At 47.6% G+C, this 23,839-nt stretch overlaps 1 pseudogene; it reads right to left on the bottom strand.

Annotated features, from left to right (window-relative positions):
- Positions 1 to 570: 570 nt before the first annotated feature.
- Positions 571 to 22,661, bottom strand: LOC121563135 (annotated as a pseudogene).
- Positions 22,662 to 23,839: the final 1,178 nt, after the last annotated feature.

Genomic DNA, 23,839 nt, shown 5'->3' with positions numbered 1-23,839 from the left:
ATACAGCAATCTTCAGATACTGAAAGAATTCATGGGAGTTTCGAATTCAGTCACTATTTCATATGTACATGCTAGTTTCATCCTTTTAAAGAAAAAAAAAGGACACGAAAAAACCTGTGAACCTCCTGATCCTGATTTGACGAACATAGCATATGTATTGTACATATTTCCAGTTAAAATTATTTTCAAAAAGAGACAAAAACGGGGGTTTGAACAAGCAATCACATAAAAGGATTGAGTGGTTTCATTTTTTTGAAGAAGTTAAGCAAGCAAAACCTGTCAAAATACATTGATTATAAGACCAAGACAAATAATATATATATTTTTTTTTCAACAGAAGAAAATCTAAATGCTGCTGTCCTACCATTGGTTTACAGTGTTTCTCCTCTCCAAGGGAGGCATGTTTTCCCCCTCGTATGCCTCGGAATAGTATCAGTGCTTTTCACAAACGTTGTAGTACTTAGTGTGCATCATTGTTTTCGCTAATACAGCTGCCCCTACTCTCCTAACCTCCCCTCAGTAACTAAAGAAGGCACAAAATGATGACATAAATATCACAAGAAAGAATACATGAATTAATAATTTACTTTCTAAAATATTTTCTAGAGGGCAAAGGACAGGTAGGTTTAATAACGCAAATGTAAAAAGTCCTGTCGCTCACATACAAATGCAAAATCTAAATGGCACCCTATTCTTTATAGAGTACACTACTTTTGACCAGAACCCTATGGCCCTGGTCAAAAGTAGTGTACTATAAAGGGAATAGGGTGCCATTGGGGATGGAAATTCTTTGAAATTACTCATGAGAGCAAATACTACGATTCTTTGGTTCCCACAGAGGGTCAGGAGCTTAAGACATGAATGATTTTATTAAAATGTTTGTTCATAAAAAATAAATGATTTCCCCTCCTCCCACATGGATTACAGACAAGAGGCTAGGTGCGTTCTGACTGTCTTAGTGTGCGGATAAACATGACCATCACTCTCATAAAACTTAAATGAAACATCACTCCTTATGTTTTTTCTCAGGCCAAAACGCTCAATCCCATTTCTACTGTCAAAACAGGTTTTGAAAAGGCTTCTTCCACATCTTTTGGTCCATGTCTGTTTTTCACTCAGTGAAGTGCTACTATCCCCTTGGACTACAGGTTATTGCCGTCATAAGGTGTCCGTCTGTCTGTTGGCTGGACAGTTTCTACCGTTTAGGACCTTTGTGGGTAAAGGTGGGGTATAGCAGCAGCAGTTCCTCTGAAGTCCAGTATCTGCTGGAAGGACACCTGGTGGTATGAGAGGATGAGTGTGGCCAGCCAGCCTGTTGTGCCTCCCCCTCTCCCTCCCTCCCTCCCTCCATTTCTCTCTCTCCAACTGCGGGACTCTTAAGGCTCCTGTGCGGACTGTCTCGGCTCGTGCCCTCCCAAAGCTGGCTGTGGTGATTTAAGACACGGTGTGTATGTGTGGATTTGTTTGTGGCCTCTGCCCCACTTCACTGTCCATCCGCCTGCCCTTGGCTCCTCTCCTGGGCAGCGACCACCACCCCCCTCAGTATGTCTTTGAGTCTGAGTCGTTGAGTTCCTCATCCTTGTAGAAGCCTCCATCGTGGTCGCGGTGGCCGATGTTGTTGAAGCTGCAGTAGGAGCTGTGCTCGCTGCGCAGCACGGGCAGGCTGTCGAAGGTCACACTCTTGGAGGGGCTGGTGGTGTAGTGGTTAATGGCACTGAAGGACAGGCTGGGCGCCGGGTTGCAGGGGGACACGGGCATCATGGTGGCCAGGATCAGCGCCAGGCAGTCCGCCACGTCTTTGTTGGGGGCGCAGGCCAAGGCAGGCGTGTAACCTGAGGGGTTCAAACAGAACAGCAGAGGGTCACTCGTTACCATCACATCCTTTTAAACTTTGTGAAACCAGGTAGAAATACAAGTTAAGACAATACCAAGCAGTGACCGACAGAAGAAACATGTGGTCCTGTAGCGTTATGGATCTCCTTTCGACTGCGAGCACACTAGTAGCTCCTGAACCGACCACTATCCATTTCTGGCGCGTTACTAGCGCCGTGCTCGATTACCAGCAGCAAATGAGCTACAGATGGATCTTCTCTAATTCTTCTGGCCCAATTAATACAGCTGAACCATACGTACGTCTGTAAGGCTGCGTTAGTCGAGTTGATGAGGTTCCTGTCTGTAATCTTCTCCAATATCAACAAAGCACTGGTTTCATGCCCCTTTAAAAACCAGAGTCAAACATGTCAGACCAAAATTTCAACCAGAGAGAGCCAACTGTTCAGATGAACGTCATCTTCATGTGGGGATGCTCACCTTACTGCAGGCCAGATGAAGAGCAGTGTTCTTGACTGCATCCTGCAGGGTGAGCTCTGCTTTGGCACTGCTCACCAACAGCTCTGACACAGACAGAGAAACATAAAGAAACTCAATTAGGAAATTAAGCGACTTATTAAAATGTAAAACAGACATGTTGAACTTAAGCCGGCTGGGCGAGGCAAAGCGGAGGAGAGGGGGCTGCGTACCGACAGCGTTGGTTTGTCCGTTCTCAGCAGCCATCATGAGGGAGGTCTTCCCGGAGGCATCGGGGGAGTTGACCTGGGCGTTGTGGCCTAGCAGCAGCTGAAGACACTCCACGTGGTCCGTGAAAGCCGCCGCATGCAGGGGGGTCCTGGAGAGAGAGGAAACTTATTTCACCGATATCATGTAGGACTGTTGTAAACAAGTTTGTTCAATTAACCCTGTTTATACCATAGAAATATAAAATCACTAATAGATGTATTAAAAGTAATCTACAATCCCTCATCCAACCCCAGAGGTCATTTTATTCCCAAGACAACATTATTCTCCAGAAGAAAAGGACTTTGTCATGTGCTGTAGTTACCGGTTCTTGGTGTCAGTGGCGTTGACAATGGCCGGCCCCAGAGTGTCAATCAGCATCTCTGCAGCCCCCTCGTTGTCATTGATCACAGCTCAGTGGAGGGGGCTGAACGAGTTGCCCTCGGTCTTGTGGAAAACCTCCTGTTCCAGCAGCACCTCTACACACGTGTCATGGCCTAGTGGAAGATTGATTCATACCGGAAAAAGATGACGTCGCTGCAGACCACAACAATACTCTCAGAGAAAGCTACACATCTGACAATGGTGAAGTCACAAAATATGTTTTAGCTACAACATATGCTATGTCAATCCCTGACAAAGTCCTGTTTCAGTGTAAGGTCCTCCACTGAGAGTCATAACCCCTAATTCTGTTGTAGTCTTGTTCATTCCCCCACATGGCTCCGTCCACACCAATCGAATGCTTTTCAAGCCACAAGAGGGAGTGAATGAGTGTACACTTCATGGAGGAGAGAACAGAGCTACAGTCCAGTTAGTCAGTACGTACCTAGTTGTATGGCCTGCCTAATTCAGGGACATGTTTACGGTGCTGAAGAGAGAAAATCAGAAAAGATCTAGTGTTCCGTTAGTCCAGTACGTACCGTTGTAGCAGGCCCAGTGTAGTGGCGTGTAGCCCTGGTTGTCTGTGATGACGGGGAGGGTCTCCACTGACTGGGCGGCGTGTAGGAGCCCCCCCAGCACCCCGATGTGTCTGGATGCCGCCGCCAGGTGGACAGGGGTCCGCCCCTTACAGTCCCGAACCAGGAAGCTGGCGCTGTGCTGCAGCAGGGCCTCCACACACTCCTCATGACCCGTCAACGCCTGGGAGGAAGGGCGGGGAGACAAGAATGGATTTGAATAACTAATAATCAATGATATAATAATGAATCATCAATTATTACAAATGATGTCTGGAGGCAGGTCCCCCTACAGGGATGAATACACCACTACCCATGGACAACTACTTTTCTGAAGATAATATGTATATTTGAGCCTCCCCGTCTCTTTCTGTGTGTGAGCGTATACAGCCAGCTCTCCTCCTCACCCCTCTGTGTAGCGCTGTTCTGCCCCACTTGTCTTTGGCTTCTACGCTGGCTCCCTTGTTGAGCAGTGAGTACACACAGTCTGTGTGTCCGCTCAGCACCGACAGCATCAGAGGGGTTCTGATACACAAGACAACAAGGTCATATTACAAACTGGTAATAACCAGGCTGAGTCCCAAATGGCAACCTATTCCCTATATGGTACACTACTTTTGACCCGAGCCCATAGGGTTCTGGTTTAAAGTAGTGCACCAAGTAGGGCATAGGGTGCCATTTGGGACGTAGACCTAGTGTCAAAATCTCTTTATTTCAGGAATTGTATCCAAAACCCAATTGACTTACTGTCCATTCCCGTCTTGAACGTCTACTGCACTCTGGAGGTCAGCATTTCCAATCAGCAAACGCAAACACTCCGAATGACCGTTGGTAGCTAGAGGAGGATAAACAGAGAGGATATAAGAATGTGAGATGATTGACCGTTGGTAGCTAGAGGAGGCTAAACAGAGAGGATATAAGAATGTGAGATGATTGACCGTTGGTAGCTAGAGGAGGCTAAACAGAGAGGATATGAGCTGATTGCTGGACGACTATTACCTTCACATGAACAGACAGATTTCTAGAACAGTGGTATTGGTAGATGACATCCTCATGATGTTAACACAGCAGATAATAAAACATTTTGGGGCTGAGGCCCTCGAAGCCTGTCACCTGCTAGCTGTGTACCTGGCTCTGGATAGAAGTCCCCCTGTGCACTGATCTAGGATCAGCTTACCCTCCCCAGATCCTCAGCAATAATGACAAAAAATGACCTTAGATCAGTGTGTAGTGGGCATTTTCACACTATGCTATATAATATCCCTAGAGTGGACATTGGCGTCCTAGCAACATGACCAAACAAATGTCCATCTTGGTAAGGAAAACTTTTGAATTACAGAATCTCTAGGTCTTACGTGATATCCTATGCGTACCTGCAGCGTGGATGGGGGTCCTCTTCAGGGTGAAGTCTTTAACCAGGATGGAGGCTCCCTGGTTGATGAGGACGTCAACACACTCCACATGGCCTTTAAAGGCATTCAGGTCCAGAGGGGTGCGCCCCTGGCTGTTCCTCACGTCTAGATCCAGCAGAGACTGAACCAGGACCTCCATAGCATGGTGGTGGCCGTGGTACGCCTGAATGGAAACAAACACACAGTCTGAAGCAAAGTCCAGTGGTATGCCTGAACAGATATACACTCCTAATATAATCAATGTCCTATAGTAGACCAGTGGTATGCCTGAACAGATATACACTCCTAATATAATCAATGTCCTATAGTAGACCAGTGGTATGCCTGAACAGATATACACTCCTAATATAATCAATGTCCTATAGTAGACCAGTGGTATGCCAGAACAGATATACACTCCTAATATAATCAATGTCCTATAGTAGACCAGTGGTATGCCAGAACAGATATACACTCCTAATATAATCAATGTCCTATAGTAGACCAGTGGTATGCCTGAACAGATATACACTCCTAATATAATCAATGTCCTATAGTAGACCAGTGGTATGCCAGAACAGATATACACTCCTAATATAATCAATGTCCTATAGTAGACCAGTGGTATGCCAGAACAGATATACACTCCTAATATAATCAATGTCCTATAGTAGACCAGTGGTATGCCAGAACAGATATACACTCCTAATATAATCAATGTCCTATAGTAGACCAGTGGTATGCCAGAACAGATATACACTCCTAATATAATCAATGTCCTATAGTAGACCAGTGGTGCGCCTGAACAGAAATACACTCCTAATATAATCAATGTCCTATAGTAGACCAGTGGTGCGCCTGAACAGATATACACTCCTAATATAATCAATGTTCTATAGTAGACCAGTGGTATGCCAGAACAGATATACACTCCTAATATAATCAATGTCCTATAGTAGACCAGTGGTATGCCAGAACAGATATACACTCCTAATATAATCAATGTCCTATAGTAGACCAGTGGTGCGCCTGAACAGAAATACACTCCTAATATAATCAATGTCCTATAGTAGACCAGTGGTATGCCTGAACAGATATACACTCTTAATATAATCAATGTCCTATAGTAGACCAGTGGTATGCCTGAACAGAAACAGTCCTAGACCTCTAAAGTAGACCAGTGTCTCTCAAATCGGGTGCCCATTTTTTCTCCCGCCCAGCATCAACATCGAAGGTCCCTGCCAAGCGTGAGATTTAGAAACAAACACACTACTACTCCTCTGTTGGAGGTTGATTAACTCAAATGGCAAAATAAGGAAATCATCCTCATCATCACCGTGTCAAAATATGCATGTATTTTACACTAATCAGGAACAGATAGGAACATGGTGTGTGAGTGTCTGGACAATCAACTTTTCGTGGAAAAACAACACCATGCCTGCATCCCAGATAGCACCCTATTTCCCATGTAGTGCAGTACTTTTGATCTGGGCCCATAAGGTTCTGGTCAAAAGTAGTGCACTAAATAGGGAATAGGGTGCCATTTGTCATGTGGCGAGACCCCTACAGGAGCAGGTAGGCTTTACTCACAGCTAAGTGTAGGGGGCTGATGGGAGCTCTGACATCAGAGTCGTTCAGGATGTCTGTCCCTGAGGTTTCCATTAGCTGGGGAAAGACAAGGACGGGCCAGTTTAGACTTGTAACATATTTACTTTGAAGGTTAGTCTAGTAGCATGTTTCATGTTGTAAATCTCAGTGACCAGCCCCTGCAGACATACTGGGGTGTTGCATTCGTAATCTTAAACAAGCTAGTGTGAGGAAAAGTAACCAACTGGTACTTACCACATCTAAAGGTGTTTCACTTGCAATCTGGAAAAAGAACATCAAGAGTGACGATGCGGCCACGACAAACATGCAACCACACCTTAAAACCTACTGAATATCAACGTCTGTCCCAAATGGCACCCTATTCCCTATATAGTGCATTACTTTTGACCAGAGCCCTATGGGCCCTACATCCATTTGGGACGCAGACAAAATGGTCTGTGAATGCAGGGCGTCTAGTCCCCTGTGGTTCTGACTCACCAGCTCCAGACAGAGGCGGTGTCCGTACGCAGACGCGTAATGGACTGCGTTGTAGCCCTGATTGTCCCTGATCCCTGGGTTAGCGTCGTTTCGCAGCAAATATTCCAGACACCTAGAGGTCAGAGGTCAAGAGTTCACTAATCATTATACCAACATCAAGACAGACAGATAAGCAAGCAGAGACACTTTCCCAAAGGAGACGTGGCCAAGCTTTCATACTGCAGATTTAACACTAGTATGTATTCAAACACGGCCAACAACATACTCTAGACTACAGTGAAATGTGAAAGGTCATGGCACCACAACATACTCTCCAGACTACAGTGAAATGTGAAAGGTCATGGCACCACAACATACTCTCCAGACTACAGTGAAATGTGAAAGGTCATGGCACCACAACATACTCTCCAGACTACAGTGAAATGTGAAAGGTCATGGCACCACAACATACTCTCCAGACTACAGTGAAATGTGAAAGGTCATGGCACCACAACATACTCTCCAGACTACAGTGAAATGTGAAAGGTCATGGCACCACAACATACTCTCCAGACTACAGTGAAATGTGAAAGGTCATGGCACCACAACATACTCTCCAGACTACAGTGAAATGTGAAAGGTCATGGCACCACAACATACTCTCCAGACTACAGTGAAATGTGAAAGGTCATGGCACCACAACACACACAACAGTAAGAGAGGTGTGAGACGTACTTTCCGTCTGTGTCGGAGGCAGCAGCGTAGTGGAGCGGGGTGCAACCCCTTTTATCCAGATCGTTCACACTGGCCCCAGACCCCACCAAGGCAAACAGACACTGGTAGTTACAATTGGCTGCCGCATAATGCAGAGGACTCCTAGAAGAACGCACAGAAACCATTCAACATCAACAACAGAAACAACTTATTGGAGCTGTAAAACATTTACATTTTACATTTACGTCATTTAGCAGACACTCTTATCCAGTGCGACTTACAGGAGCAATTAGGGTTAAGTGCCTTGCTGCAGTGCACATAGACACATTTTTCACCTAGTCAGCTAGGGGATTTGAACCAGCAACCTTTCGGTTACTGACCCAACGCTCTTAACCGCTAGGCTACCTGCCGCCCAATATTTCCCATAATAATTCCTATATGCCCCTATACTATATTCCCCATTATCATAAAGATCACATATGAAAGTTATTTGATGCCACAGACAGACCTTCCGAAGCTGTCCTTTCTGTTGAAGTCTGCCCCTGTGTTGAGCAGCAGATTCAGACAGTCCAGGTTCCTGGTAACAAGATATCAAGTTCAGAAAGGCCCTCGTACATCTGAGCTATCAGGTGAATGGTAACAAGATATCAAGTTCAGAAAGGCTCTCGTACATCTGAGCTATCAGGTGGATGGTAACAAGATATCAAGTTCAGAAAGGCTCTCGTACATCTGAGCTATCAGGTGGATGGTAACAAGATATCAAGTTCAGAAAGGCCCTTTCACATCTGAGCTATCAGGTGGATGGTAACAATGAGAACCTTAAAGAAAAGAGAAACCCGTACACTGCTCTTGCTAGTATCACTGTTTTTATAATGCTAATAAAAGCAATAATAAAAAGTGATACTAGCAAGAGCAGTTTGCAGGTTTCTCTTCTCTTTCAAGAAGATATAAAGACAATTTAGACCAGAGCGCAAGTCAATACCACCATGGCATGGAACCACATTATACAGAAATTATACTGCACTAATGATCTATACGATTTTTTTATACTGCTAAACAATGTGAAATGTAAGAGTGTGAATATGTGTTTGTTCTTTCTGGTGGCTTTCCAGTTCATGAACTAAATATTCCTTGGTGTAAAGCCTGGACCAGTCCACTCACCCAACAGCTGCTGCAGCATGTAAACAGGTCCTTCCAAAGTCGTCAGGGGTGTCTATATCAAAGCCTGATGAGAGGAGCTTCCGACAGCAGTCAGAGAACCCACTGAGAGCAGACAGGTGGAGGCGGAACATCCCATGGACGCCTCGCCTGCAACACATTTTTACATTTTAGACTTTAAGCAGACACTCTTATCCAGAGCGACTTACAGTTGATTCAGCTAAGATTGGAAACAGCACCACATCACAGTCCTCATTAAACCCCACAGCAGATCAACACATCAGCATGCTGCAATGCCCTGTCTATCAACCCCCCACACACCACAATGTGTTGAGCATAGTCTCCAAGCGGGAATTCGGTCAATGACAGAATTGCAGATGCATGTTGCATTTTTGCTGGAAACTGTGTGTGTTCTCACTTGGCTGTGTCAGCTCCGTTCGTGATGAGTGTATTGATGAGTAACTCATGGCCGTAGCGAGCAGAGATGTGCAGAGGTGTGTTTCCATTCTTTTCTTCACAGTCGATCTCAGCACCTACAGAACACACACACACACACACACACACACACACACACACACACAGACACACACAGACACACACACATACACACACACAGACACACACACACGTCAACCACTTGACCCTAGAGGCCTCATGAAGCTTCATGTTCAACCACATTGCAAGTAACATTGCTCTGTGCCAGTGAATCATGGTTTGAAGACAAAAGACAATGCTGAAGAGCCTACTGGTTCATATATATTCAGTTGAGAGCATTCACAGCGACTCACCATTCTGGATGATGGCTTGAGATCTGGAGAAGCGTCCGTGGATGGCCGTCATGTGGAGGGGGGGTCTTTCCATCTTTACTCTGCAGATAGAAAGACAAAGATGGTTCACACGGCAGTCTGTGCTGCTGACCACAGGCAAAATCAAACACGTATTGGAGGAGCGCTTGATGGCATTTAGTTTGCATTGTTAGGCCTATTCCATTGGTATTTGAATGTAGACCAGGGCCAAATACTAAGCCATGTGCTGCGTCAGTGTGTGCGTCCCAAATGGCACCCTATTTATAAGTACACTACTTTTTGAACCAAAGTAGTGTACTTATAAAGGGAACAGGGTGCCATTTGGGGCACAGGCAGTGTCATCAAGGCTCCTTGCTCTATGGGCCCCTGGTCAAAAGTAGTGCACTACATAGGGAATAGGGTGTTATTTAGTTCAGACACAGTGTTGGTCATCCGGTCTCCTCACCTTGATGTTGACGAGGGCCCCGTTGCCCACCAGCAGCTCCAGGCAGAGCGCCCCATGGCGCGAGGCGGCCGTGAAGTGGAGTGGGGCGAAACCCTTCTCGTACACCTGGTTCACGTTGGCGCCACACTCGATCAGCTCATTCACCACCACATCATGCCCGTTGTAGCATGCCACGTGGAGGGGGGTGTTACCGTACCCATTGGGATAATTTATCTGGAGGGAGCAAGGGAGGGAAAAGAGTGGAGAGAGAGAGAGAGGGGGGGAAGAGAGAACAAAACAATACATTCCTGATCAGGTCACTTGGTTCTGAAAACCCCCTGGTCCAACCTCTCTCTCTTCATTACTTGGTTATGAAAAACCCCCTGGTCCAACCTCTCTCTCTTCATTACTTGGTTCTGAAAACCCCCTGGTCCAACCTCTCTCTCTTCATTACTTGGTTATGAAAACCCCCTGGTCCAACCTCTCTCTCTTCATTACTTGGTTATGAAAACCCCCTGGTCCAACCTCTCTCTCTTCATTACTTGGTTCTGAAAACCCCCTGGTCCAACCTCTCTCTCTTCATTACTTGGTTATGAAAACCCCCTGGTCCAACCTCTCTCTCTTCATTACTTGGTTATGAAAAACCCCCTGGTCCAACCTCTCTCTCTTCATTACTTGGTTCTGAAAACCCCCTGGTCCAACCTCTCTCTCTTCATTACCTGGTTATGAAAACCCCCTGGTCCAACCTCTCTCTCTTCATTACTTGGTTCTGAAAACCCCCTGGTCCAACCTCTCTCTCTTCATTACTTGGTTATGAAAACCCCCTGGTCCAACCTCTCTCTCTTCATTACTTGGTTATGAAAACCCCCTGGTCCAACCTCTCTCTCTTCATTACCTGGTTATGAAAACCCCCTGGTCCAACCTCTCTCTCTTCATTACTTGGTTCTGAAAACCCCCTGGTCCAACCTCTCTCTCTTCATTACTTGGTTATGAAAACCCCCTGGTCCAACCTCTCTCTCTTCATTACCTGGTTATGAAAACCCCCTGGTCCAACCTCTCTCTCTTCATTACTTGGTTATGAAAACCCCCTGGTCCAAATCACTGGCTCTAACCTCTCTCTCTTCATTACTATTATGAAAACCCCCTACACATTTGAATGCGTGTTGACTCACATCCACACCAAGGTCCAGGAGGTACTTGACCACACTGATCATTCCACTGGAGGCTGCAGAGTGGAGAGGGGTGTAGGCCTTCTTGTTTTTACAGGACACCTCTGATCCATGAGAGGCCAGCAGTTTCACCACCTCAATGTGCCCTATGGTAGAGAGAGAGGGGGAGGGATAAATAGAGAGAGAGAGAGAGAGAGAGAGAGAGAGAGAGAGAGAGAGAGAGAGAGAGAGAGAGAGAGAGAGAGAGAGAGAGAGAGAGAGGGGAGGGAGATAGTAAGGGGGTTAAGAGAGAAACAGAGATACAAACACAGAGAGATAGGCAGAGAGAGGGAGAGATAGATTAGTTTACAGTGGTACACAGCACCATAAGCAACACCTACATCATGTTAGTACAACTGAAAACATCTAATCAACCTACTTAGTACATGATTCTGACATAATAACACACTAGACGTGGCTCATACAGCTGAGCTGTGAGACTAACACACAGTCCATTCATTCATTCATTCATTGGTATAAAGGACATTAGTCAGAATGTAAATGATGTGGTAAACTCATCACCCATGTAAGCAGCCCAGTGGATTGCTCGGCGATCCTTCTTGTCAAAGGCATTAATGTTGGCTCCTCTGGAGAGAAGCAGCCTCACCATCTAACAGGGAGAGGAGAGAGAAACAAAACACAGGTTGAGGAAAACTAAACAGCAAAATCCGCTAAATCTGGCTTCAAAGCCTTCCCTTTAAAATTATATATTTTGTATTCACAATGAATGAAAGATAACATGTAAAGACATGGTACATTTCTCCCCTTTTAGTCCCCCTTTGACCTCCCCCTCCCCCCAGAATGCCTCCAAACACATTTAAAAAGAAAGGGAAAGTAATTGAGTTACATGTCAGAAAACAAAACAAAAGTATACAACAACGTTACTTCAAGCAAAAATGTAATAGCCTAACAATTTCAGGTGATTAAGTGATTTTATAGGCCTATATAGCAGTAATCTCAAGGTGGGGCCAAGAGTACTAATCTGGAGGAAGTGTTTGGAGCTGTTCAAAATAGGATATCATCGGGTCCCAGGAGGAATAAAATGAGTTGGTTGACCCTCGAATGGTAACTTCATTTTTTCTCATTTTAGGAACAGCTTCAGATCTTTGAGCCAAAGAGAGGCTAAGGGAGGATTGATAGATTTCCAATCCAATAAAATCCTTCTGCGGGCTAACATGGAGGCAAAGGCAATGGCATCTAGCTGTCTATTGGTCAGAGAAGGATTGTTGTTTGGTACTCCAAAAATAGCAATTTCTGCACTAGGCTGCAACTTTATATCAAATGCTTCAGAAAGGGTTTTAAATAGTGGACAAATAATCTGCCAGACGGGGACAGGACCAGAACATGTGGGTCAAGTCCGCCAAGGAGCTTTTACACCTGTCACATGTACCATCAATATTTGGGTAGAATTTGGACAATCTGGCCTTACTGAAATGGATACGGTAAAGTACCTTAAACTGTATAAGGCTGAGCCGGGCACAAGAGGAGCTTCCATTTACCCTCAGTAAGGCATTTCACACTCAGATCGGATTTTATTAAAAGCCTCCTCTGAACAAACTCAAGCATACAACTAGGGCTGTGATGGTCATGGAACTTCAGGTGTCGGTGATTGGCGTGTCTTATGTACGTGGTCATCGACAAAACTGACAGCTGACAGGGGGGCGGGACGGACATTAGCAAAGGAAAACATTAGCGCGTTTAGGCCAGTCTTGCTCTCAAGTTTGGGGAAGCTAATTTTCTCCATGAAAAATATCAAGCATTCCATGCATCATCACATTTGCAAACTTATTTAAAAAAAATAAAAATTGTTCACCTTTATTTAACCAGGTAAGCCAGTTGAGAACAAGTTCTCATTTACAACTGCGACCTGGCCAAGATAAAGCAAAGCAGTGCGATAAAAACAACACAGAGTTACATTTGGGGTAAAAAAACATAAAGTCAAAAATACAACAGAAAATATATATACAGTGTGTGCAAATGTAGCAAGTTATGGAGGTAAGGCAATAAATAGGCTATAGTGCAAAATAATTACAATAGTATTAACACTGGAATGCTAGATGTGCAAGAGATTATGTGCAAATAGAGATACCGGGGTGCAAAAGAGCAAAATAAATAACAATATAGGGATGAGGTAGTTGGGTGGGCTAATTTCAGATGGGCTGTGTACAGGTGCAGTGATCGGTAAGGTGCTCTGACAACTGATGCTTAAAGTTAGTGAGGGAGATAAGAGTCTCCAGCTTCAGAGATTTTTGCAATTCGTTCCAGTCATTGGCAGCAGAGAACTGGAAGGAATGGCGGCCAAAGGAGGTGTTGGCTTTGGGAATGACCAGTGAGATATACCTGCTGGAGCGCAGACTACGGGTGGGTGCTGCTATGGTGACCAATGAGCTAAGATAAGGCGGGGATTTGCCTAGCAGTGATTTATAGATGGCCTGGAGCCAGTGGGTTTGACGACGAACATGTAGTGAGGACCAGCCAACAAGAGCGTACAGGTCACAGTGGTGGGTAGTGTATGGGGCTTTGGAGACAAAACGGATGGCACTGTGATAGACTACATCCAGTTTGCTGAGTAGAGTGTTGGAGGCTATTTTGTAAATGACATCGCCGAAGTCAAGGATCGGTAGGATAGTCAGTTTTACGAGGGCATGTTTGGCAGCATGAGTGAAGGAGGCTTTGTTTGCGAAATAGGAAGCCGATTCTAGATTTAACTTTGGATTGGAGATTCTTTATGTGAGTCTGGAAGGAGAGTTTACAGTCTAAACAGACACCTAGGTATTTGTAGTTGTCCACATACTCTAGGTCATACCCGTCGAGAGTGGTGATTCTAGTCGGGTGGGCGGGTGCCAGCAGCGTTCGATTGAAAAGCATACATTTAGTTTTACTAGTGTTTAAGAGCAGTTGGAGGCTACTGAAGGAGTGTTGTATGGCATTGAAGCTCGTTTGGAGGTTTGTTAACACAGTGTCCAATGAAGGGCCAGATGTATACAAAATGGTGTCGTCTGCGTAGAGGTGGATCTGAGAGTCACCAGCAGCAAGAGCGACATCATTGATATACACGGAGAAAAGTGTCGGCCCAAGAATTGAACCCTGTGGCACCCCCATAGAGACTGCCATAGGTCCAGACAACAGGCCCTCCGATTTGACACACTGAACTCTATCTGAGAAGTAGTTGGTGAACCAGGCGAGGCAGTCATTTGAGAAACCAAGGCTATTTAGTCTGCCAATAAGAATGCGGTGGTTGACAGAGTCGAAAGCCTTGGCCAGGTCGATGAAGACGGCTGCACAGTACTGTCTATTATCAATTGCGGTTATAATATCGTTTAGGACCTTGAGCGTGGCTGAAGTGCACCCATGACCAGCTCGGAACTTATGTAAAATAGCTGACTATTCCTAATGTGATTAGTAAATTGGATAGTCATAATTTAGGCTAATAATATAACTCAATCACAGGCTGTTCAATGCAGCGGGTGGTGGAGTAGGTTTCTTTTCACTGGAAAAATGTGGCCTTTTATTATTTTAAAATCACGCAATTCTACTACACTTTATATGACTAGAGAGATTAGCAGAATCTTTTTCAACACGACTTTCAAGTGGCACTGACCCAGTGATAAAGACAGTGAATATGCACACTCACCGGGGATATAGCCGATGCCAATAATACTGTTCCCTCAATTAAGTTGAGGATTTTGATCATTAAAAATACATTAGTATTTTCATCTTCTTCTCTTTGAAGCAATAAGCCAATTGCTTTCCAAACTGTTTTCCCTCCATTGTATTTTGAAAAATTGCGATATGCCTGGTTGAGCCTCTCTTTCACTGACATTCACAACTCAACAGTCATCTATTTGGAAGCCTATTCGCCGCACCCGCTGCCTTCCGACAGGCTACGCGATTTAAAACAATCCAGAAGAAGCTAATGATCATGCTTTCTGGTATAGTATACACACGTAACATGTAGGATTCCCAGAATATGTTCTATATTCTCATTATTAACTCATTATAATCAGTGGTTTAATTAGAGTATGATTGGCTAAATAAAACAATGGGCCTATGTTAATGCAACATTAAGTGATTCAAGGAAACTAGCCTATTTTGTTTGTTTATTTGCTCGGGCATCTGAATTACAATTATTCATGAACAATAATTTTGCATAGCTTATTCTTTTAACATTGAATAGCCTATAAATGGTTATTACAGCTTAGTTATTAAAACTTAATTTCTCACAAGAATGAGGTTGTGAATTGGGAGGTTCAGCTCGGTCTGGGCCTTACTAGGTCCCTCTTTTAAATCGCCAGCTCTGCTAAAAAGTGCCCACCAGAGTTCTACATAGGCCTAGAACACGGCCTGTGCTCTGGCTTCACATTGATGGTGACAGCGAGATGGAGATTGTGGCCAAAGCAATTTAGCCAAGGCCAGTTCAGTTGCCTCACTTCAGCCACAATGTTGGCCCTGTTGTCTGTGGCGATACAGGACATTAGATTTTCGTCAAGGGCCCAGTCAAGGAATTCCGGAATGTAGGTTGTTTCCAAACAGTTGGATTTCAGTGTCCAGTCTTTCGTCAGATAGTGCACTGTTAGGTTCATGTAAGGAGTCATATTTACACTTGACCACATGTCCATATTCAGTGCAAAAATAAACAAATCTACGTCCTTTAGCTCTGCCTTGTCACGGTGCTGTGTATGGGTGTGGTGTAGAATCAGGCGCAGGCAGCAGAGGGTAAGTCCAACAAGACTTTACTGAGCACGAAAATTAATCCAAAACAGCCCGGAGGCAAAAGACGCACACAGGCGTAAAATACAAGCGCACACACAGGTGCGTAAATCTCTTCTCACAAAACGAGGAGGAAGCTCAGGAAAAATAGCGTACCGACACGGGTAGCGCAACCACGACACGAACAATCACACACAACACAAACCTAACAACAAGGAAACTAAATAGGGTGCTAAATGAGACCTAACACAAAACAGGTGTGACTAACAGACAAAACCAAACAAACAAGAAACATCGAGCGGTGGCAGCTAGAACTCCGGAGACGACGACCGGCGAAACCTGCCCGAACAAGGAGGAGGAGCCGCCTCGGCCGAAACCGTGACAGTACCCCCCTTGACGCGCGGCTCCAGCCGCGCGCGCCTCCGGCCTCGGGGACGACCAGGGGACGCGGAGCAGGGCGCGTAGGATGACCACGATGGAATTCGGTCATCAGGGACGGATCCAGAATGTCCCTCCTTGGCACCCAGCACCGCTCCTCCGGACCGCACCCTCCCACTCCACGAGATATTGGAGACCCCCATCCGGCGTCTCGAATCCAGGATGGTCCGAACCGTGTACGCCGGAGCCCCCTCGATGTCCAACGGGGGCGGAGGAGTCTCCTCAATCTCAAAGTCCTGGAGTGGACCAGCTACCACCGGCCTGAGGAGAGACACATGGAACGAGGGGTTAATATTCTTGTAATCAATAGGTAGTTCTAACCTGTAACTCACCTCGTTCAATCTCCTCAGGACTTTAAAAGGCCCCACAAACCGCCGACCCAGCTTCCGGCAGGGCAGGCGGAGGGGCAGGTTTCTGGTTGAGAGCCAGACTCGATCTCCAGGTGCGTACACTGGCCCCTCACTGCGGTGTAGGTCGGCGCTCGTCTTCTGTCGACGTATGGCACGCTGCAGATGGACGTGTGCAGCGTCCCACGTCTCCTCCGAGCGCCGCACCCACTCATCCACAGCAGGGGCCTCGATCTGGCTCTCATGCCATGGTGCCAGAACCGGCTGGTACCCTAATACACACTGAAAAGGGGTTAGTTGGGTGGAGGAGTGGCGGAGAGAGTTCTGTGCCATCTCGGCCCAGGGCACATATCTCGCCCACTCCTCCGGCCGGCCCTGACAATATGACCTCAGAAACCTACCCACATCCTGGTTGACTCGTTCAACCTGCCCATTACTCTCCGGGTGGTAACCCGAGGTAAGGCTCACCGAGACCCCCAAACGTTCCATAAATGCTCTCCAGACTCTGGAGGTAAACTGGGGGCCTCGATCGGACACTATATCCTCGGGCACCCCGTAATGCCGGAAGACGTGAGTAAATAGAGCCTCAGCGGTCTGTAGGGCCGTAGGGAAGACCCGGCATGGGAAGGAGACGACAGGCCTTCGAGAACCGATCCACAACGACCAGGATGGTGGTATTCCCCTGTGAGGAGGGAAGATCGGTAACAAAATCCACCGAGAGGTGAGACCAGGGTCGTTGTGGAACGGGCAGGGGCTGTAATTTACCCCTGGGCAAGTGTCTGGGCGCCTTACACTGGGCACATACTGAGCAGGAGGAGACATAAACCCTCACATCCCTGGCTAACGTTGGCCACCAGTACTTCGTACTAAGGCAGTGCACCGTCCGGCCAATACCCGGATGTCCAGAGGAGGGGGACGTGTGAGCCCAATAAATCAGCCGATCCCCGGACCTCGAGCGGGACGTACACCCGACCCACCGGACACTGTGGAGGACTAGGCTCGGTGCGTAACGCCCGCTCGATCTCCGCATCGACCTCCCACACCACCGGTGCCACCAGACAAGACTCCGGTAGTATGGGAATGGACTCCACGCACCTCTCCTCCGTGTCATACCGACGGGACAGAGCATCTGCCTTCCCGTTCTGGGACCCAGGGATGTAAGTGATCTTGAACACAAACCGGGCGAGAAACATAGTCCATCGAGCCTGGCGAGGATTCAGTCTCCTAGCTGCCCGAATGTACTCCAGGTTACGATGGTCGGTCAGAATGAGGAAAGGGTGCTGAGCCCCCTCAAGCCAATGCCTCCACACCTTTAGGGCCTGTACTACGGCTAACAGCTCCCTGTCCCCTACGTCATAATTCCGCTCCGCCGGACTGAGCTTCTTAGAATAAAAAGCACAGGGGCGGAGCTTAGGTGGTGTACCGGATCGTTGAGAAAGAACTGCCCCGATACCGGCCTCAGACGCGTCCACCTCAACTTGGAAGGGTAAAGTGGGATCCGGGTGCGCCAACACCGGGGCCGAGGTAAACAGGTCCTTCAGTCTCCCAAAGGCCCTGTCCGCCTCAGCTGACCACTGCAAGCGCACCGGACCCCCCTTCAGAAGAGACGTTATGGGAGCTGCCACCTGTCCAAAACCCCGGATAAACCTCCGGTAGTAATTCGCAAAACCCAAGAACCGCTGCACCTCTTTAACCGTAGTTGGGGTTTGCCAATTACGCACGGCGGACACTCGGTCCACCCCATTCTCACCCCTGACGCAGACAACTGGTAACCCAAAAAGGACACTGACTCCTGGAAGAACAGACATTTCTCAGCTTTGACATACAGGTCATGCTCCAACAGTCTCCTCAATACCCTGCGCACCAGGGCTACATGCTCGGCCCGAGTAGCACTGTACACAAGAATATCATCTATGTACACCACTACTCCCTGCGCCTGCATGTCCCGGAAAAGTTTGTCTACAAACGATTGGAAGACTGATGGAGCATTCATTAACCCATATGGCATGACGAGATACTCGTAATGGCCGGATGTAGTACTAAATGCTGTCTTCCACTCATCGCCCTCCCTAATGGGCACCAAGTTATATGCGCTCCTGAGATCCAATTTTGTGAAGAACCTTGCCCCGTGTAAGGACTCCGTCATGGTCCCAATCAGAGGAAGTGGATAGCTGTACTTCACCGTCACCTGATTGAGACCGCGGTAATCAATACACGGCCGCAAACCTCCATCCTTTTTCTTCACAAAAAGAAGCTCGAGGACGCGGGAGAAGTGGAGGTCCGTATGTATCCCTGTCTCAGAGACTCGGCAATGTAAGTCTCCATTGCCCTTTTCTCCTCCTGTGACAAAGGATACACATGGCTCCGCGGAAGCGCTGCTCCTGTCTGGAGGTCTATCGCACAATCCCCTTGTCTATGAGGTGGCAACTGTGCCGCTCTGGTCTTACTGAACACGAGCGCCAAATCCTCATACTCAGGAGGAATGTGCAGTGCTGGCATCTGGTTCGGACTCTCCACCGAGGTCGCCCTCACGGAAACACCCAGACATAACCCCTCACACTGAGCAGACCACCCTTTAAGAGCTTTCTCTCGCCACGAAATAGTAGGATCATGGGTCATCAACCAGGGAAGCCCCAGTACCACCGGATACGCAGGAGAGTCGATAAGATAGAGTTGAATCGTCTCCTCATGACCCCCTGCGTCATCATCCTAAGTGGCGCTGTGACCTCCCCAATCAACCCAGATCCTAACGGACGACTATCTAGGGCATGTACAGGAAAGGGTTTTTCGACTGGAAGGAGGGGAATCCCTAACTTAACACAGAATCTCCGGTCTACAAAATTCCCAGCTGCGCCTGAATCGACTAGCGCCTTATGCTGGGACCGAGGTGCAACCTGTGGGAAACAAACAGGTAAGGTAAAGTGAACGACAGAAAGCTCTGGGTAAGTAGGGCGCCTACTCACCTGGGTGGACTCCCCCACTGTATGACCTGCTCTCTCCCTCACCAGGGGACACTCCCCAGCACCTAGCCGCGGTGTGCCCTCCGCGCCCACACTTGGTGCAGGAGACTGCCCCCTCGGGCTCCTACCTCTTCTCCCTCTAGCGCCAGCACCTCCAAGCTCCATCGGACACTGCTCGGAGGCGCTGGAGGGTGGAATGGGGGGCCCCCCACCTGGGACGTCCGCGGGTCGCCAGCAGGTTGTCCAGTCTAATGGCCATGTCCACCAGCTGGTCAAAGGTTAGTGTAGTGTCCCTGCAGGCTAACTCCCTGCGGACGTCCTCCCGAAGGCTGCATCTGAAGTGGTCTATGAGGGCCCTCTCATTCCACCCCGCATCAGCCGCTAGAGTCCGGAACTCCAGTGCAAACGCCTGAGTGCTCCTCATCCCCTGTCGGAGGTGGAATAGACGTTCCCCCGCCGCTCTCCCCTCTGGTGGATGGTCGAAGACCGCACGGAAGCGACGGGAGAACTCCGCATAGGTGACTGTGGCGGCGTCTATTCCCCTTCACTCGGCGTTGGCCCACTCCAACGCCTTGCCGGTGAGACAGGAGATGAGGGCGGAAACGCTCTCGTATCCCGAGGGCGCCGGGTGTATGGTGGCAATGTAGAGCTCCACTTGTAGGAGGAACCCCTGACACCCGGCAGCGGTGCCGTCGTACGCCCTCGGGAGCGAGAGCCGAATCCCACTGGGTTCCGGTCGATGGACGGGCTGGTTGTCCGGTGGTGAAGGTGATGGTGTGATAGGTGGGGCTATGGGAACCCCGCTGGTCTCCCATCGACGAAGGGTGTCCATGACGCCCTCCAAGGCGTGCCCGATACGGTTGATCCGGTGCTCGTGTCCAAGGAGACGCTCCTCCATGGGGTCGACGGGTGCTCCTGCTGATTCCATTATGTGGTGTGTGATTCTGTCACGGTGCTGTGTATGGATGTGGTGTAGAATCAGGCGCAGGCAGCAGAGGGTAAGTCCAACAAGACTTTACTGAGCACGAAAATTAATCCAAAACAGCCCGGAGGGCAAAAGACGCACACAGGCGTAAAATACAAGCGCACACACAGGTGCGTAAATCTCTCCTCACAAAACGAGGAGGAAGCTCAGGAAAAATAGCGTACCGACACGGGTAGCGCAACCACGACACGAACAATCACACACAACACAAACCTAACAACAAGGAAACTAAATAGGGTGCTAAATGAGACCTAACACAAAACAGGTGTGACTAACAGACAAAACCAAGCAAACAAGAAACATCGAGCGGTGGCAGCTAGAACTCCGGAGACGACGACCGGCAAAACCTGCCCGAACAAGGAGGAGGAGCCGCCTCGGCCGAAACCGTGACATGCCTGAACCTCCCCCTTCACCTTGTTGAACAAGGTAGGGACCGCTGTTTGAGACAAATACTTTCTCCCCGGTAACTCGTATAGTCTGTCAAATTTCCAGAGCATTTTTTTGAAGGCGGGTTTCTCCACCGTTCGTAAAGGCACCATTCCTATGACTAAATAACGAGTTCCAGTGTCTGGCAGTGCTCGCCACTTATCGGTGTCCCGTTTGTGGTGCTGGAATTCTTAGTAGGTAGCCTATGGGTTTTGCGCATATTCTGCAAACAGGCTGGCCAAGTCATCTGGTTCTCCATCGTCGTTAGGTGTGAAACTGAAATGTGCCCAAACAGGTTGTTATGTTTTTTTTTTGCTATGAGAGCCATCTTTTCACCTCACTCCTCTGATCTACTGTAACAATGAAAAAGGTCAGAGGTGAAGGTCAGAGGTCAGAGGCTACCCACCCACCCCCAGCCTGTAGGCTATAGATCTAGAGGTACTATAGTTACCCCCGGTCCCCACTTTTCACCTCACCCCCCCCTCTTCAATTAACCTGAATTGACCTTCAAAGATTCTCTCCTATTCGCGCATAGAGCAGATTTGGTGATTGCGGTGCATCAAAAGATAGTCCATCTATTAAACTGTCTATATCTCCTCCAACTAAGTCAGCAAAACAATACCATATAATCAATAGTTAACACTCCCGCTATGGATAAAGTATATCTACATTAAAATAAAGGTGATAAAACATTTTATGGAGAGAAAATCATACTTCTTTTTGGTTTTGACGGTAATTTTATTTTCATGGTGTTCTTCATCCAAAACCGTCAATGTCACGGTTATCCAATTACCGTCACAGCCCTACATTCAACCATTGTAAGTAATCGGATGCACAGTAAGCTCAACATGGGGATAGGACAGGTATAAAGTGTAGACTACAGTGTGTAATCATGTCCATGCTAATTGCTAACCTCCTGGTGTCCACTGAAGGCTGCATGGTGCAGCGCCGTGCGCCCGGCCCGGTCTGACACGTTCACGTTGCTGAGGAGAGGGACCAGGGCCTCGGCACAGCGGACTGCCTTATTGGCCGCAGCGATGTGGAGCGGCGTTTGCCAGTTCTTGTCCCTGGCGTTCACATCAGCAGAGTGTTTCAATAACACCTGGACAGCCTCCTACAGGAACACAGTTCAAATAATAATAATAATATGCCATTAACAGACGCTTTTATCCAAAGCGACTTACAGTCATGCGTGCATACATTTTTGTGTATGGGTGGTCCCGGGGATCGAACCCACTACCTTGGCGTTACAAGCGCCGTGCTCTACCAGCTGAGCTACAGAGGACCACAGTCCAAAGCTGAACAAATCATGTTCAACTTTGTTTAAAGTGCATTTAAAAATCACAACACACTTAACAGTCAAACACATATGCACAGGAGTGTGTGTGAGGGCTGACAGTATCAGTACACGTACCTCACTGCAGGAAGCCAAGGCCCGGTGCAGAGGAGTGAGCCACTTGTTGTCTTTGGCATTTACTCTGGCTCCTGGGACACAGACAGAAAAACAGGTGACAGACCGACAGGGGGACAGACCGACAGGGGACACATTCAGTGCCTAACAACACACTATACAATACAAGTAAAATGATATACAACATAATTCTGACAAAATAAATGACATACCTGTACACGAAAAGACAACACACAATAGCTTAGCCCTTGGTGCAGCCACAGCTCTCGGGCACCTGCGTGAGCACATAGAAACTCACTGTCTAATCAGAGACTTCCAACACATTAGTTCCCACAATGAGTTCATCAACCTGCCCATCAACAATAAATACTGGGACTACATAACAGAAGCCATAAAGTTGCATTTTAAGTCACACATGCCCACTGGGCTAGTTTGTTCCCACCACAACCCACCAGGATGATGTCTGAAGGAGCTAGAAAGTTCCCCTCTACCACTCCTGCCTCCCTCAACCGAGGTACAATATCTGCGCGCGCAGAGTAGTAGCCATGGACCCACTATCTAACATCCCCTTCAGCTCAACTTTATCCTGTACTAGCACAGTGGTGTAAAACAAACTGTCATTCTGAGTAATTCTCATTGTGTTCTGAAAAATGACTGTGTTGTTCTTGGGTACTGACTCACAAAAGTAAGAATAAACAGATTGGATATCATCATCAGTGGAGGAAAAATAAGAATGCCCCACATTTGCCCTCCTCAGAACGGAGGCTTTCTAGTTTTCCTGAGACCTGCCAGTCTGTCCACATCCAGGGTTCTGTCGCTGCCCAGCCTCACTACAGTCAAAGCTCATGTGGCCCCGGAGAAAGCACTTGACGCACAGCTGGTGCATCTGACAGTGAGCTTTGGTCCAGTGATTAGTGCTTCCACAGTCAGCGCACTCATGCTGACGTTAGTGGAACTGTTTACGGGGCCCCTCTACATTTAACATGTTTAAGTCATTTAGCAGACGCTTTTATCCAGAGCGACTTACAGTTAGTGCATACGTTATTTTTATTTTTTCATACCCCCCGTGGGAATCGAACCCACAACCCTGGCGTTGCAAACACCATGCACTACGAACTGAGCCGGCCATTCCCTCCACTACCCTAGGCGATGCTGGTCCAATTGTGCGCCGCCGCATGGGTCTCCCGGTCGCGGCCGCTACGACAGAGCCTGGATTCAAACCAGGATCTCTAGTGGCACAGCTAGCACTGCGATGTAGTGCCTTAGACCACTGTGCCACTCACAGACT

The sequence above is a fragment of the Coregonus clupeaformis genome, unplaced genomic scaffold (assembly GCF_020615455.1).
Source record: "Coregonus clupeaformis isolate EN_2021a unplaced genomic scaffold, ASM2061545v1 scaf4193, whole genome shotgun sequence".
Lineage (NCBI taxonomy): Eukaryota > Metazoa > Chordata > Actinopteri > Salmoniformes > Salmonidae > Coregonus > Coregonus clupeaformis.
The sequence above is the reverse complement of the archived record's forward strand: the minus strand, read 5'-3'. Positions and strand labels throughout refer to the sequence as shown.